The following is a 13,861-nucleotide window of genomic DNA, read 5'->3' on the forward strand; positions in this document are numbered from 1 at the left end:
ATGATCTCTGGTTGTTATGCAGTTTGCAAGTATTTGAGAAGAAGATGCCCTTTGGATTGCATTTTCTCTCCTTATTTTCCTCCAAATGATCCTCAAAGATTTTCTTGCGTTCACAGAATCTGAAAGTTCAAAAAGTGTATAAAACACCCTTGAGCGTTTAGATCCCCAATTACAAAATAACCAATTCAAGTTTTATGACAAACAACTAGTATGCGGAAAATGAACAAAAACTATAAACAGAATTGGTAAACAATCTAAGCCAATTAAAATCACAATCCACAACAGATAATAAAAGGCAAAGATAAAAGGGAAGGAAGATGCAAACACACGAACAACACACGATGCGTTATCGAAGAAGAAACCGAAACCCTTGGCGTAAAACCTCTCCGCCGCCTTCTAAGCGGTAAGTAATCCACTAGAAAATGTAGTTGGGATACATGAACAACAATAGACCCTCCAAGCCTAATCTACCCAGTGTACCTAAGCCCTCCAAGCTTCTTGCTCCAACAAGGTTGTGCTAAACCTATTTCTTTTCTAGTTTCCCGGATTCCGCTACTTAACCATAGCATCAACCAATGTAGATTGGTTCCTTCCTAACGGCTTCCCAGAACACCAAACAGCCCTCTCACAGTAATGGATATGGTGAGAAAAGGTTTTGGTAAAAGACCTCTCAAGGGTTTAACAATGGAGAGGAAGAGAGTTGAGGAATTTGAAGAGTCTCTTATGTGAATATTATGGATGAATCAATCTTGTATAACACTAGGGTTTCTCTCTCAAAATTCTCTTTGGTAGCTCTCTTTCTTTTGTGGGTATAAGGGGTATTTATACTGGGGTGAGAATGGAATGTGAAAAGTCAGGTTTTTCAAAACAGGGCTGGCTCGCGGCTTGACTGAGTCACGAGATCCAGCCGCGAGATAACCAAACAGCCAGTTGTCCTATTTTGTCCTGTAGTGCTCCAGCTAGCATGATGTTTCAACTTCTGGCATGCTTGGCACGTGTGCTGCTTCTAGCGGCTTGAAGCTGCGAGTCACCCGCGAGATCCAGTCGCGAGTCTTTGTTTTCTTGCACACTCTTAAGCATTTCAACACTCTGTCTCACTCACTACCCTTACAGCAAACCCACCTAAATACAGGGTTACTAAATGCTGAAATACAAGCAAATTTGGCACGAAATAAAGCTAACAAGATGGTTAATCAAATTCAACCTTACAATCTTCCCCTTTGGCTATTCCATGACAAAACCCTAAAATAGACTCTAGACTTAACATGTGAGTTGGGAACAGTTGAGCAAAACTCACTCACACCTAACTCTAGAAACTATGAAGCTCTTGAATCATATGAACATGAAACTCTTGAAACACAACAATACACCATGATCATTGTATGCAGAAAAGCATGAAACGCATATGAAACAGGCAATATGTGATCAAGCAAAGATGGAGTTAAGAAACAAACCATGGCTTGATCAACCAAGCAATCACTACAAGGTAGTGACCATAATGCTCATTCACACTTGGAATGAACACTTGAACAAACAAGCTAACAAGCTCAATGCAAGTCACTTGCATGCCCAACACTCAACCAATGCACAATACACTAACTATATGCATCTAGGAACAATCCTACAAGAGCACAAGAGTGACATTACTTAACAAGAAAATGCATGACATTTAGTTAAAAGTACTGATTTAACAAATAAAAGTACTGATTTAACAAAGTATAAAAGGCTGCATAAAGCATGGTACAGACCATAAAGCCTACAGATAAAGAACATAAACCCTAAAAGCTTACAAAAGCAACATGAGTACAAACTCATTAAAAACTGAATAACATCAACAATATATATATATATATATATATATATATAAAGTAAACCAAGTTTCAAAAACATCCATGTGCTATGAGTTTTAACCAAACATAAACCATAACCAACAAAGTTTCAAAACCATAGAAACAACACTTATCCAAAACATAAACAGAATTAACAAGATAGACACTGTTTTTTTATTGCTCCCCCTCAAAACAATACTCCCCCTTAAGAGCTGCTTCTCAAAAACTTCTCCCCCTTTTTGACCAGAATGGCCAAAGGGTCACTGTCCATGATGTGTTGTGAAGCTGTCAAATTTTGCTGATAGAATATCAAGCTGGTCCTGTATGGCTTCTATCCTCTCAGAGTGCTCGGTCTGGACCTCTCTGATTCCATCAAGTCTTCCCAGAATGACCTGAAATGCATTTGGAAGTGTATTTGAAGAAATTGATGCTCTAGTCCTCTTGCCACTCCTTCTGGGGGTTGAAGTTGATGCCTGACCTACTGCCTCTGCCTCAGTCTCAATTGGGACACCCTTTCCTTCATCACCTTCATCTTCTTCACCTGTGAAAGTTCAATTAGTGTAAAAACACCCTTGAACGTTTAGACCCCCAATTTACAAATTAACCAATTCAAGCTTTATATCAAACAAGTAGTGTGCGGAAAATGAACAAAAGCTATAATATAGAATTGGAAAAACTATCTAAGCCAAATTAAAATCACAACTCACAGCAGATAATAAAAGGCAAAGATAAAAGGGAAGGAAGATGCAAACACAAAGACAATACGCGATGTGTTATCGAAGAGGAAACCGAAACCTTCGGCGTAAAACCTCTCCGCCGCCCTCCAAGTGGTAAACAATCCACTAGAAAATGTAGTTGGGATATATGGACAGCAATAGACCCTCCAAGCCTAATCTACCCAGTGCACCTAAGCCCTCCAAGCTTCTTGCTCCAACGAGGTTGCGCCGAACCTTTTTCTTTTCTAGCTTCCCAGATTCCGCTACTAGACCATAGCATCAACTAATGTAGATTGGTTCCTTCCTAACTGCTTCCCAGAACACCAAACAGCCCTCTCACAGTAATGAATATGGTGAGAACAAGGTTTTGGTAAAAATCCTCTCAAGGGTTTGACAATGGAAAGAAAGAGAGTTGAGGAATTTGAAGAGACTCTAATGTATAGATTGTAGGTGAATCAATCTTGTTTTACTCTGGGTTTCTCTCTCAAAATTCTCTCTGGAAGCTCTCTTTCATTTGTGGGTATAAGGGGTATTTATATTGAGGTGAGAGGAGAATGTGAAACGTCAGGTTTTACAAAACAGGGGTGGCTTGCGGCTTGGCCTCGAGACTTGATTGAGTCGCGAGATCCAGTAGCGAGATAACCATATGACCAGTTGTCCTATTTTGTCCTGTAGTGCTCCAGCTAGCATGACTGTTCACCTTCTGGTATGCTTGGCACGTGTGCTGCATCTGGCGGCTTGCAGCCGCGAGTCACCCGCGAGATCAAGCCGCGAGTCTCTGTTTTCTTGCACATTCTTGAGCAATCAACACTCTATCTCACTCACTACCCTTACAACAAAACCCACCTAAATACAGGGTTACTAAATGCTGAAATACAAGCAAATTTGGCACGGAATAAAACCAATAAGATGGTTGATTAAATTCAACCTTACAACCTGGAAGACAAACACTTATCCTCTTGAAGGTTAACTTGTTAATTGCTGAAGGTGTGGACATGGGACTGATGTCTCGAGGGATTGCAACACCCTTCTGTCTAAAAATCCTCATGAGCAGACTAGGGAAGATCAGTTTAGGCCTAGAAGTGGTTCTAGTCTCATCCACAATAGTATCAAATATGTGGGAACTGATATCAATGGATGTCTTTTCCTTGAGCTCCATCAGAAAGATTGCTCTCGCATTGTTAATTGTAGTCAATTTCCTTATAAGATATAGGTTAAACATCATGATAATAGTGAGACACCTCATGTCCACTGGAAAAGCTGTGGTATTTAGGCATTTCCCTTCTCTCTGTCCACCTATCCTCTGTTGTACAGTTTCAATAGACAGCATCCTATCCTTGTAGTTGACAAACTCATGATCTTCTAACCCCTCAAGACCTAGCACATCATCAATGTCATGTGCATCTAAAGTGAATTCTTTACCTCTAACCCAGCAACTTAGTTCATCTTCCCTTATCACAGCATTGGAATAAAACTCCCTAATCAGGGGTTCACACACAACTGGGAAATCACACAGAAGCCTTTCCCATCCTCTCCCTTCAAAACAACTAGGGATAAAGGAGTCTCTCAAATCCTCCAAATCCACAAACCTTTCTTGTATGATTCCTACCTTTAAGAAGAAATCCTTGTATCTCTCAAAATGGGAAACAGACCTAAACAGATTAGGGTCCATTTTCATTCTCTTGTCTGCTTTCTTGGCAGGAGTTTTCTTCTTTGGGGATGAAGGAGCCATCTGTGAACAATCAGAAAAGGCCACAACAACAAAGTACAATACATGTGTAGAACAAATCAGTACTCTGTTAGTGATAAAGACAATAATAAAGGAAAGGCCTCATAACTTAAACCAGCAACACAGATGAATGTACCCAAAGGTAGATACTCAAGAACAACTAGCATTTTGCAGAAGAGTACTAATGCTGCAGAGACTGACATCACCCAAAGGATAAACATATGTCAATGAGACATATAGGTTGATGAGTATGAAATGACCCAGAGAACACAAGACAGAACACAACACAGAATCAAATCAATAAAACCCAATTAACAAACCACAAACATTTTGAAACATCACATCAAAATGAGATCAGACAAGATGGGTATAAGACAGATAACAAACCCTAAGCTAAGAGAAAGTCACATGATGAAGACCAAATCCAGCAACCTAAACAAGTTCAGAAAAACCAAGAGCCTCTACTAGCTAAGCACGGATAGAGAACAACAGTCAAAACACAAACCCAACTCAAATCAGAAAAAAATGCAAATAAACAAGAGGGAAAAGCTCAAAAACAAGAAATACAGAGTGTGAGAAAGAAAACCCATACCTTTTCTTGATGATTTTGAGAAGAAATGAAGCAACAATGGAGTTCAAAGTGGGTTACACAGAGTGTTTGGAAAGTTGCAGACAAAAGAGAAAATGAACAGTCACAAAAAGTTCGAGGGAAAACTGAAAAAGATTTTAAAAACTGCCCTCACTGTGCAAAACACGCGTTTTTCGCGGCTGAGGTAAGTCACCAGATAGTCACCAGATACACCCGCCAAAACACTTCAAGCCAAAAGTTTTGAAAAAATTTCTAAGTGTTTTTCGCGACTGGAAGTCTCACTCACGAGGGAGTCGCAAGCTGAGCCACGAAAATCTCTGTGTACCCCTCGCGACTAAACCTTCCACTCGTGAACAAGTCGCCAAAACTGACCCGCGAGCACGCGACTGAGGCATGCGACTTGACTTATCCGCGACTGAGTCGCCAAAACAGGGCAACACTATTTTTGAATTTTTCAGTTTTTGAAGAACAAAATACTTTCCAAAAACACCTAAGGCACTAAAAAATCTTTTTGTGCTTGAATCAACAAAGATTGAGCATGTGAAAACATATTTTATTAAGTACAATCACACAAATGAATATGACATTCATTGAACATAAAATTGTGTGTTGTGTGTGAGTATCAACAATGAGATAATCCTTTGTCTAATGTGATGCTTCAATGATCAATTCAACCAAGGCATACACAATTAGCACTAGATCATGTGACCCATCTCAATTATAGAAGTATGCATATATGACCTCCCACAAAACTTGATTACATAATATGGAGCTTTACATTTGACTCCATTTTCAATCATAACATTTGATCTTTTTGATCCTTTTGAGACAATCACCTCTCATTATAAAAGTGATATTTGATATTTCACCTTGATGAGATAACCTTTGGCTTTTTGAATAATCATTCACTTTAATTTTTGATCGCTTTCTCTTTTTCCTAGTTGAATACTAGTATGTGCGACAGGCTTTTGCAGCTCAATATCTCTTTTCATTTGAAGATTTACATTTGGTGAGCTCTTTTTAGCAAAAACAAAAATAAAGAGTGGGAAGATATATAGGCACAAGTCTATGCATGTCTCAAGATCAACATAACCATTCACTAATCATTCATGACAAGTTTGAAGATCTATTTACAATAGTCACATAGATTTCAAGATTTCTTCCACAATGATAACAGTGCAAAGAAACAAGTTACGCTCGTAAATGCACAAAGCCATTAGCACAAAGGTATAAGGCAAAACAAGTTTTGAGACAAAACTCAACAATGTCGATCAAACTTTTTGATTTTCTACTTTTTATGTGGTTTTTGGATTTTTGACACACAAGAAGGAAAGGATTGATCAAAAACAACAAAAATGAATAAACGATAGAATGCAAAAATAAACAAACACATTTCAACCAGCATAATTAAAAAGCAAACAACCAAACTAAGTCACAAAGCATAGGAAGTATTGATGCATGGACATGTTGTAATGCTTATGCATGAGTACCTTTTTTCACCCACACGTCACTTGCGTTTGGGGTGATTTCCTTATAAGATTGGGTACGAAAGTTAGGGCTTTCAAACCTTCGTGTGAAGCTTTATAAGCAGTTGGTGAAAGCACCAATCATCTTCATCACGTCCATCATTCCGGTATCACCACTTTGATCTCTTGATGGTTCACTAGCCCAATTTCTCCTGTCATTTCTAGGTCCTCGTGACCTTGGAGTAGTTGCATTATTCATTGCTCTTAGCTTTTGACAATTTGGCCGAGTATGCCCTTGAAGTTCGCAATGATGACACACATAGTTCGATCTAGGACCTCTTTGTGATCGTGGACGAGACTTGGCTCGAGATTCAGACCTGCCCACAGATTGATTACGAGGGTTGTTCACCATCCGTTGGTTCTCCACATTCCTCTTCTCCTCAATCTTGGGCTTCTCAGCAATAGGGCCAACTTCAACTGACTCTTTAACCTTTATAAACTTCACTTCTTTAGTGATATTTCCAGATGAGCTACTCCCTCCAGTATAACCCAACCCAGATTTGTCTAAAAAGCTCTTTTGTGATGAAATAACATCATCTAGCTTTTTGGTGGTGACCCTCTCTATCTTAGCATTTGCTTGCACAACCTCTTGCTCAAGAAATCTCATTTTTGTATAGGCTTCTAACAGCTCACAGTTCAGTGTTTCTATCTCACATTTGACCTCCTTATAGCGCATTAGGAGACTTTCATAGTCCTCCTCTGCCTTCTTCATCTTTCTCACAGCTACCTTGGCCACCCTTGTGTACTCACCCGACTTCTCTAGGAGTGAGTTATAATTCTCTTGAAGATTGGCTGTGCTTTCATCTTCTTCAACATCTGATTCTTTAACAACTCCCAATGATTCTTCAACAACTCCCAATGGTTCTTCATCACTATGTTCTCCAAGTTCTCGTACAAGCAGATTCAACTCGTCTGAAGACTCAACATGGGCAATAGTCATAAAAGCTGAATAATTCCCTTCTCCGTCACAGCTTTCCTCAGAATCTGAGTCGGAAGAATCCGAGTCACTCAATGTCGTGACATACACTTTGCCTTTCGATTTCAAATAATTCGGACATTCTTTCTTAAAGTGTCCATGCCCGTTACATTCAAAACAAGTGACACCTTGTGTAGATTGGGATTCTTTTCCATCTTTTTTTTTAATTCCCTTTTCTCCCTTCCTGAACTTTGGAATTTCCCTTTATCACCAAATTTGCCATTATTCTTGAATTTCAAGAATTTTCGGAAATTTTTTACAAGGTATGCAACATCTTTGTCAACCACATCTTCTTCCGATGAGTCATGGACTTCCACCTTCTCATTAATGGTCTTAAGAGCAAGAGATTTGCTCTTTCGTTAATTGGGCAGCGACATTTCATAAGTCTGAAGAAAACCAACCAACTCTTGGACTTTGATGTCATCAAGGTCCTTGCTTTCTTCAATCGCTGTCACTTTGGCACGAAAAATTTCCGGCAATGATCGAAGGATCTTCCTTACAATTTTAGAATACTCCGTTTTCTCTCCCAAATTGAACTTGCTTACAACCACCTCATTTAGCTTGCTATAGAAAGAGTCAAACGACTCATCCTCACTCATTTTTAGCTCCTCAAACCGAGTGGTCAGCATCTGCAGCTTGGTATCTTTCACTTTCTTCGTTCCTTCGTAGGTGGTCTCTAATATCTCCCATGCTTCTTTGGCAACGGTAATGTGAGAAATCCTATGAAACTCATCTGGCGACACACCACAGAAAATTGCATTAAGTGCTTTACTGTTAGCATTAGATGTAGCGAGTGCTGCCTTATCCCATGTGGATTTGGCTTCCTCAGGCCTAGTCCAACCTATATCAACAGCATCCCAAACAGATTCATCAATGGAGCATAGAAATGCTCTCATGCGAACCTTCCAAAAAGCATAATTACTACCATCAAAGTATGGAGGTGCATTTAGGAATTGAGACCGATCCATCTCAATAAGGAGTCAAGGATCACACTATGGTAATAAAACCACTAAAAGTGTACCCGTTCTGATATCAATTGAAAGTTCAAAAAGTGTATAAAACACCCTTGAACGTTTAGACCCCCAATTACAAAATAACCAATTCAAGCTTTATGACAAACAACTAGTGTGCGGAAAATGAACAAAAGCTATAAACAGAATTGGTAAACAATCTAAGCTAATTAAAATCACAATCCACAGCAGATAATAAAAGGCAAAGATAAAAGGAAAGGAAGATGCAAACACACGAACAACACACACGATGTGTTATCAAAGATGAAACCAAAGCCCTCGGCGTAAAACCTCTCCGCCGCCCTCCAAGCGGTAAGTAATCCACTAGAAAATGTAGTTGGGATACATGAACAGTAATAGACCCTCCAAGCCTAATCTACCTAGTGTACCTAAGCCCTCCAAACTTCTTGCTCCAACGAGGTTGCGCCGAACCTATTTCTTTTCTAGCTTCCCAGATTCCGCTACTTGACCATAGCATCAACCAATATAGATTGATTCCTTCCTAACTGCTTCCCAGAACACCAAACAGCCCTCTCACAGTAATGGATATGGTGAGAAAATGTTTTGGTAAAAGACCTCTCAAGGGTTTAACAATGGATAGGAAGAGAGTTGAGGAATTTGAAGAGTCTCTTATGTGAAGATTGTGGATGAATCAATCTTGTATAACACTAGGGTTTTTCTCTCAAAATTCTCTCTGGAAACTCTCTTTCTTTTGTGGGTATAAGGGGTATTTATACTGGGGTGAGAATGGAATGTGAAGAGTCAGGTTTTTCAAAACAGGGCTGGCTCGCGGCTTGACTGAGTCATGAGATTCAGCCGCGAGATAACCGAACGGCCAGTTGTCCTATTTTGTCCTGTAGTGTTCTAGCTAGCATGACGCTTCAACTTTTGGCATGCTTGGCACGTGTGCTGCTTCTGGCGGTTTGAAGCCGCGAGTCACCCGCAAGATCCAGTCGCGAGTCTCTGTTTTCTTGCACACTCTTGAGCATTTCAACACTCTATCTCACTCACTACCCTTACAACAAACCCACCTAAATACAGAATTACTAAATGCTGAAATACAAACAAATTTGGCATAGAATAAAGCCAACAAGATGGTTGATTAAATTCAACCTTACAGAATCTATGGTGCTAGCAATGTCGGAAAGATGCTCCAGGTAAATTATACTATCTTTATAATTAAATAGAATAGATATACACTTCTATGAATTAACATATTTATGATTTATAAAACACAAAAATCCATGGACAGAAGTTGTATATAATCTGACAGCCATACCATGACAGTTTATTAGCACTTACTTAAATGTACAATGCGTCATTTTATGCTGCCACTTCATGCCTCTCTTGTTTAATTTTAAAATTTTATGTATTCCATGACATCAAAGTATGAAACCATAAAATCAAAATAGTGAAATACGTACAAACCGGTATTTATAATTATAACGTACAAATATAATGCATTTGGCACATTGTGGAGTGGCGGAATTGAAATTTGGATTTTGTTATTAATGAGGAAATTCTTCTTTCTGTTTTAATATAAATGTATGATATTTCAATATATATATATATATATATATGTAAAGTTGTGATTTACAACTATGTTTTATGTTGGCTTTATTCCATGACAAAAAGTGTTGTAATTGCTCTAATTTTGTTTCTTGTATTTTGTGGGATTTTATTGTATTGGGTTTAGTATTAAGTTGGTGAAGACTCAAGCTTAAATGAAGAATCAGTGGATTTTGTAAGAAGCTTGCGAGAAGCTAAGCCGCGAAAGAGCACGTGAGGAGCACATGACCGAAAGTTGAAGAGTCGTGCCAGGCTGTCGTTTTCGCGAATGTCTCGCGAGTAAGACCTTCCCGCGAGACAGTCGCGAAACATTCTGCCTGGAGGATTTTTATGTGTGAATTCCTTACCCTTCACCCATACTATATATACCCTCATTACTCACAAATGTAAGAGAGGCCATTCAGATAAATAAAAAAAAAAAAAATAAAAAAAAATAAAAAAAAAAAAACCTAGATAGGTTTTCTACAACACACACATCCATCTTTTTGAGAGAGAGCTACCCATCCGTAGTGAGAATCAATTGTAGCCTCTTCTCCTTCCCTCTCCCATTATCATACCTTGAGAGAAGATTTGTATCCAAACACAATCCACAACTTTTCAGAGTGTAGTGAGTGTTTTTGGTATTGCTGGGAAGCATTGGAAGATGCCAAAGTTGGCAGATGCAACATGGAGCTTGTTGCGGGATCCGGAGAGCTAGACAAGACACAGTTCCGAGAAGCCTTGTTAGAGTATGAGCTTGGAGGGCTTAGGTACAGAGGGTAGATTAGGCTTGAAGGGTCTCTTGCTTACCCATGTATCCCAACTGGTTGTCTAGTGGATCGATTTCCACTTGGAGGGCGGCGGAGAGGTTTTTCACTGAGTTCTTCGGTCTTTTCTTCGATAACACGTCTCGGTGTTATCTGTGTTTGCATCTCTCTTCCCTACTCTTGTTCATTTCATTTTACTGCTGTGTTGCTTTAAATATGAATTAGAGTAGCTCTCTTGCTTGTTTGCTTGCGTTTACACTATTCCACACTTAGTATTAAGTTAGTGTAAAATCAACCAAGCCGTAATTTGAATTGGGGGTCTAAACAAGCTCTTGTGTTTTCACACATTTCGAGCTTTCAATATATATATATATATATATATTTTGGAGGTAAGATTATACCTATTAATTATCTCTTCCAAACATAACTATAACCTTGTGCATTCGATGATTATATAAGAAGAGACAAATCACTGCACACCCTTGGCGCGATAGTCACTCCACAAGTATAAGTGCTTGTGAGGTGTGGGGGGGATAAGGGCCAGGGTTCAAGTTTTCAGAAGGGAGTTTCACACATATATACACTTTATATACACTTTAAATTAGGTTAGAGTAGAATTTCTATTTTGTAAAAAAAATTAAAAAAAAAAAAAGACAATTCCTAGCTATTAGAATATATATAGAATATGAGGTTAATGAGTTCACACCGGGGTTGATGAGCCCACACCAAAGACCCCTTTTTTAATTCAATAAAAAAAAGAATATATATAGAATAGATTTGGATATTTATCAATGATTATATATATATATATATATATATATGCTTTGGATTTCTTACAACACCATGGTTTTGACATTATTATTTAATCAAATTCAGCAACTTCCATCCCATCTCCGATCTCAAGCAGCGGATACTTTGTATTTTGAGGCACAATATCGACTTCAAGACCCCGTTTATGGCTGTGTTGGTATTATATCTCAATTACATCAACAAATAAACAGTGCAGAAAGCCAGGTAGCTAAAATCCAAGCTGAGATTTCCTTCCTCAATTCTAATGCACAAGAAGTTGAAGAACCCCAAGTTGATCAGCATATTGAAGCCAATTCCAACTTCATCAACAATTTATTGCCAGAACAAATCAATACTCTTGACCTGTCGCTCTATGGCCTTCCTTCCACTCAAACATCTTGGTTTAATTAGTGTTGTTTTGCAAATAATGCATAAAGTGGAAGATTTCTATGCCAAATAACACGATGCAATTAATGCATATTTGTAGCATTGGTAACAATAGCCTAGGTGTTTCTTCTCCTTTTTTTGTATGCTTTAGGCCTAATTATTTTCATTAAAGACTACTTTTACCCCATTATTTATATACTTCACTCACTCACTACATTTTTTTTATTGTTTTAACAACCGTAGTAGCCAACAAATGACTTACTGGTATGAGAACTGAACTCGACTAACTCAAAGAACTTATGTCTAGACGTTAATTTATCTAAATGCAACACATGTCCAAACAACAAAAGATCCTCAACTGTTAGGTTCTAAAGACTTAGGTATTTATGTATTTAGAACTCTAATTTGTATTGTTGGCAAACCATGATCAAAACAATGTGTTTAGAAGTGTTTTAGTCTTGCTCAAAGTTGTGCTTTTAAGTAAAGTTGGAATCGAGCTTAATGCAGAAAAGCTTTATGCATTTTGGCCTGGCTCGATCGATTGAAGCTTAGACTCGATCGATCGAAGCTCGGGCAGAATGTTTTTTTGCAGAATTTTTCCAACTCAGCCCTAGGTGTTTTAAAACGTTTTTAGGGTTTCTTATTTGTCCTAAGTATAAAAGGCAAACCCTAACCACGTTTTAGTGTTGCTCATATTGTTATTTGTGTAAATCTCTTATGAGATCTAGAGGAGCTTTCCTTTACACAAACTTAGGGTTTTCAAGGAGAAGATTTATCTACAACTTGATGATCAACTCAGTTGCTGCCATTGAAGCTTAAAGAAAACACAAGCGGGTGTATTTGTATCTGGTGGTGAATCCAAGAAAGAAGGAGTCCGTGGATTCGGAACTTGCACGTGGTCGTGTCAGTAAGTTCTACTGGTTGGTAGCAATAAGAAGTCGAGCGTGGGGGCTTGTAAGTCTTATTGTATGAACTTCGATTCTTTCAAGATAGTGGATTCAAGTTTACCTTGAGGATAGCTAGGTCAAATCCTCCCCAGGTTTTTACCGGTTTGGTTTCTTGGGTGATCATATCTTATGTTATTTATTTTTCGCTGCTTTGCATGATTTAATCTTTGTTATTGTGATAACCTAGACTTGTTTAATTGGACTAAGTAACAACTTGGCTAATTACCTAGGTTAAAATCAATTGTTTTAAGGGGTCTAAAAACTATCATCAACAACTTTAAAGCAATTATAATGTCAATTTTTGTCAAAAACAAGTCATTCATGGTGATCCAATTAATCTGTTTACAAATGATGGGCTGTAATCTAATGTAATCAATTTTGTCAATACATGTCATCTTTCTATTGTTGGTTATAACCTAAAATTCTAACAAAGTTTATAAGCAAACTTTGTCATCAAAAAAGAAAATCAAAAAAATCATATTGTCCTTTGTCATATTTAAATACTTGAAAAACAACTCATTTCCTTGTTTGGATTGAGCATCATCCCTAACTCAAATTTCATAAATCAAACTCAATTCCCATAACTCATTTCTCTAACTCTATTTTTTCAATCACTCAAACTAAAACTTGTGGGTGTATGCTAGTGTGATGTAAGAGTGAAGAAGAGGTGTGTGTCTGAAAAGCAACAAAAAAATTGAAACAAAGAAAGACTAGTGACATGACAATGCAATGCCATGGGCCCCATAAATGCAGCTCAATTACAATACAAGATAGTGAGGAAAATGGGCTTTTGCCCTTAATTTTTAAGCTATGCAGCAATTTATCCCTATTTTGAAACTATATAGCAGTGTGTCACTCTTTTGGAACTCAATTTCCCCATATAACTTGGTTTTACCATTTCCAAGTTATCTTCTGCACATGTCTGGTGTTTTAGCTATAACTTTCTACTCATTATTCCAATTGATTCAAGATTGGTTTCATTTGAAAGGAGATTTAATTCTCTACAACTTTTCCAGAAATAGAGAAAACCAAATTTCAATATTTGTAA

The 13,861-nt window shown here is 38.0% G+C and overlaps 1 pseudogene; it reads left to right on the forward strand.

The window, feature by feature from the left end:
• LOC126710196 (LOB domain-containing protein 24-like) lies at positions 1–11,890 on the forward strand (annotated as a pseudogene).
• The last annotated feature ends 1,971 nt before the right edge of the window (positions 11,891–13,861 follow it).

This window comes from Quercus robur, chromosome 12 (assembly GCF_932294415.1).
Source record: "Quercus robur chromosome 12, dhQueRobu3.1, whole genome shotgun sequence".
NCBI lineage: Eukaryota > Viridiplantae > Streptophyta > Magnoliopsida > Fagales > Fagaceae > Quercus > Quercus robur.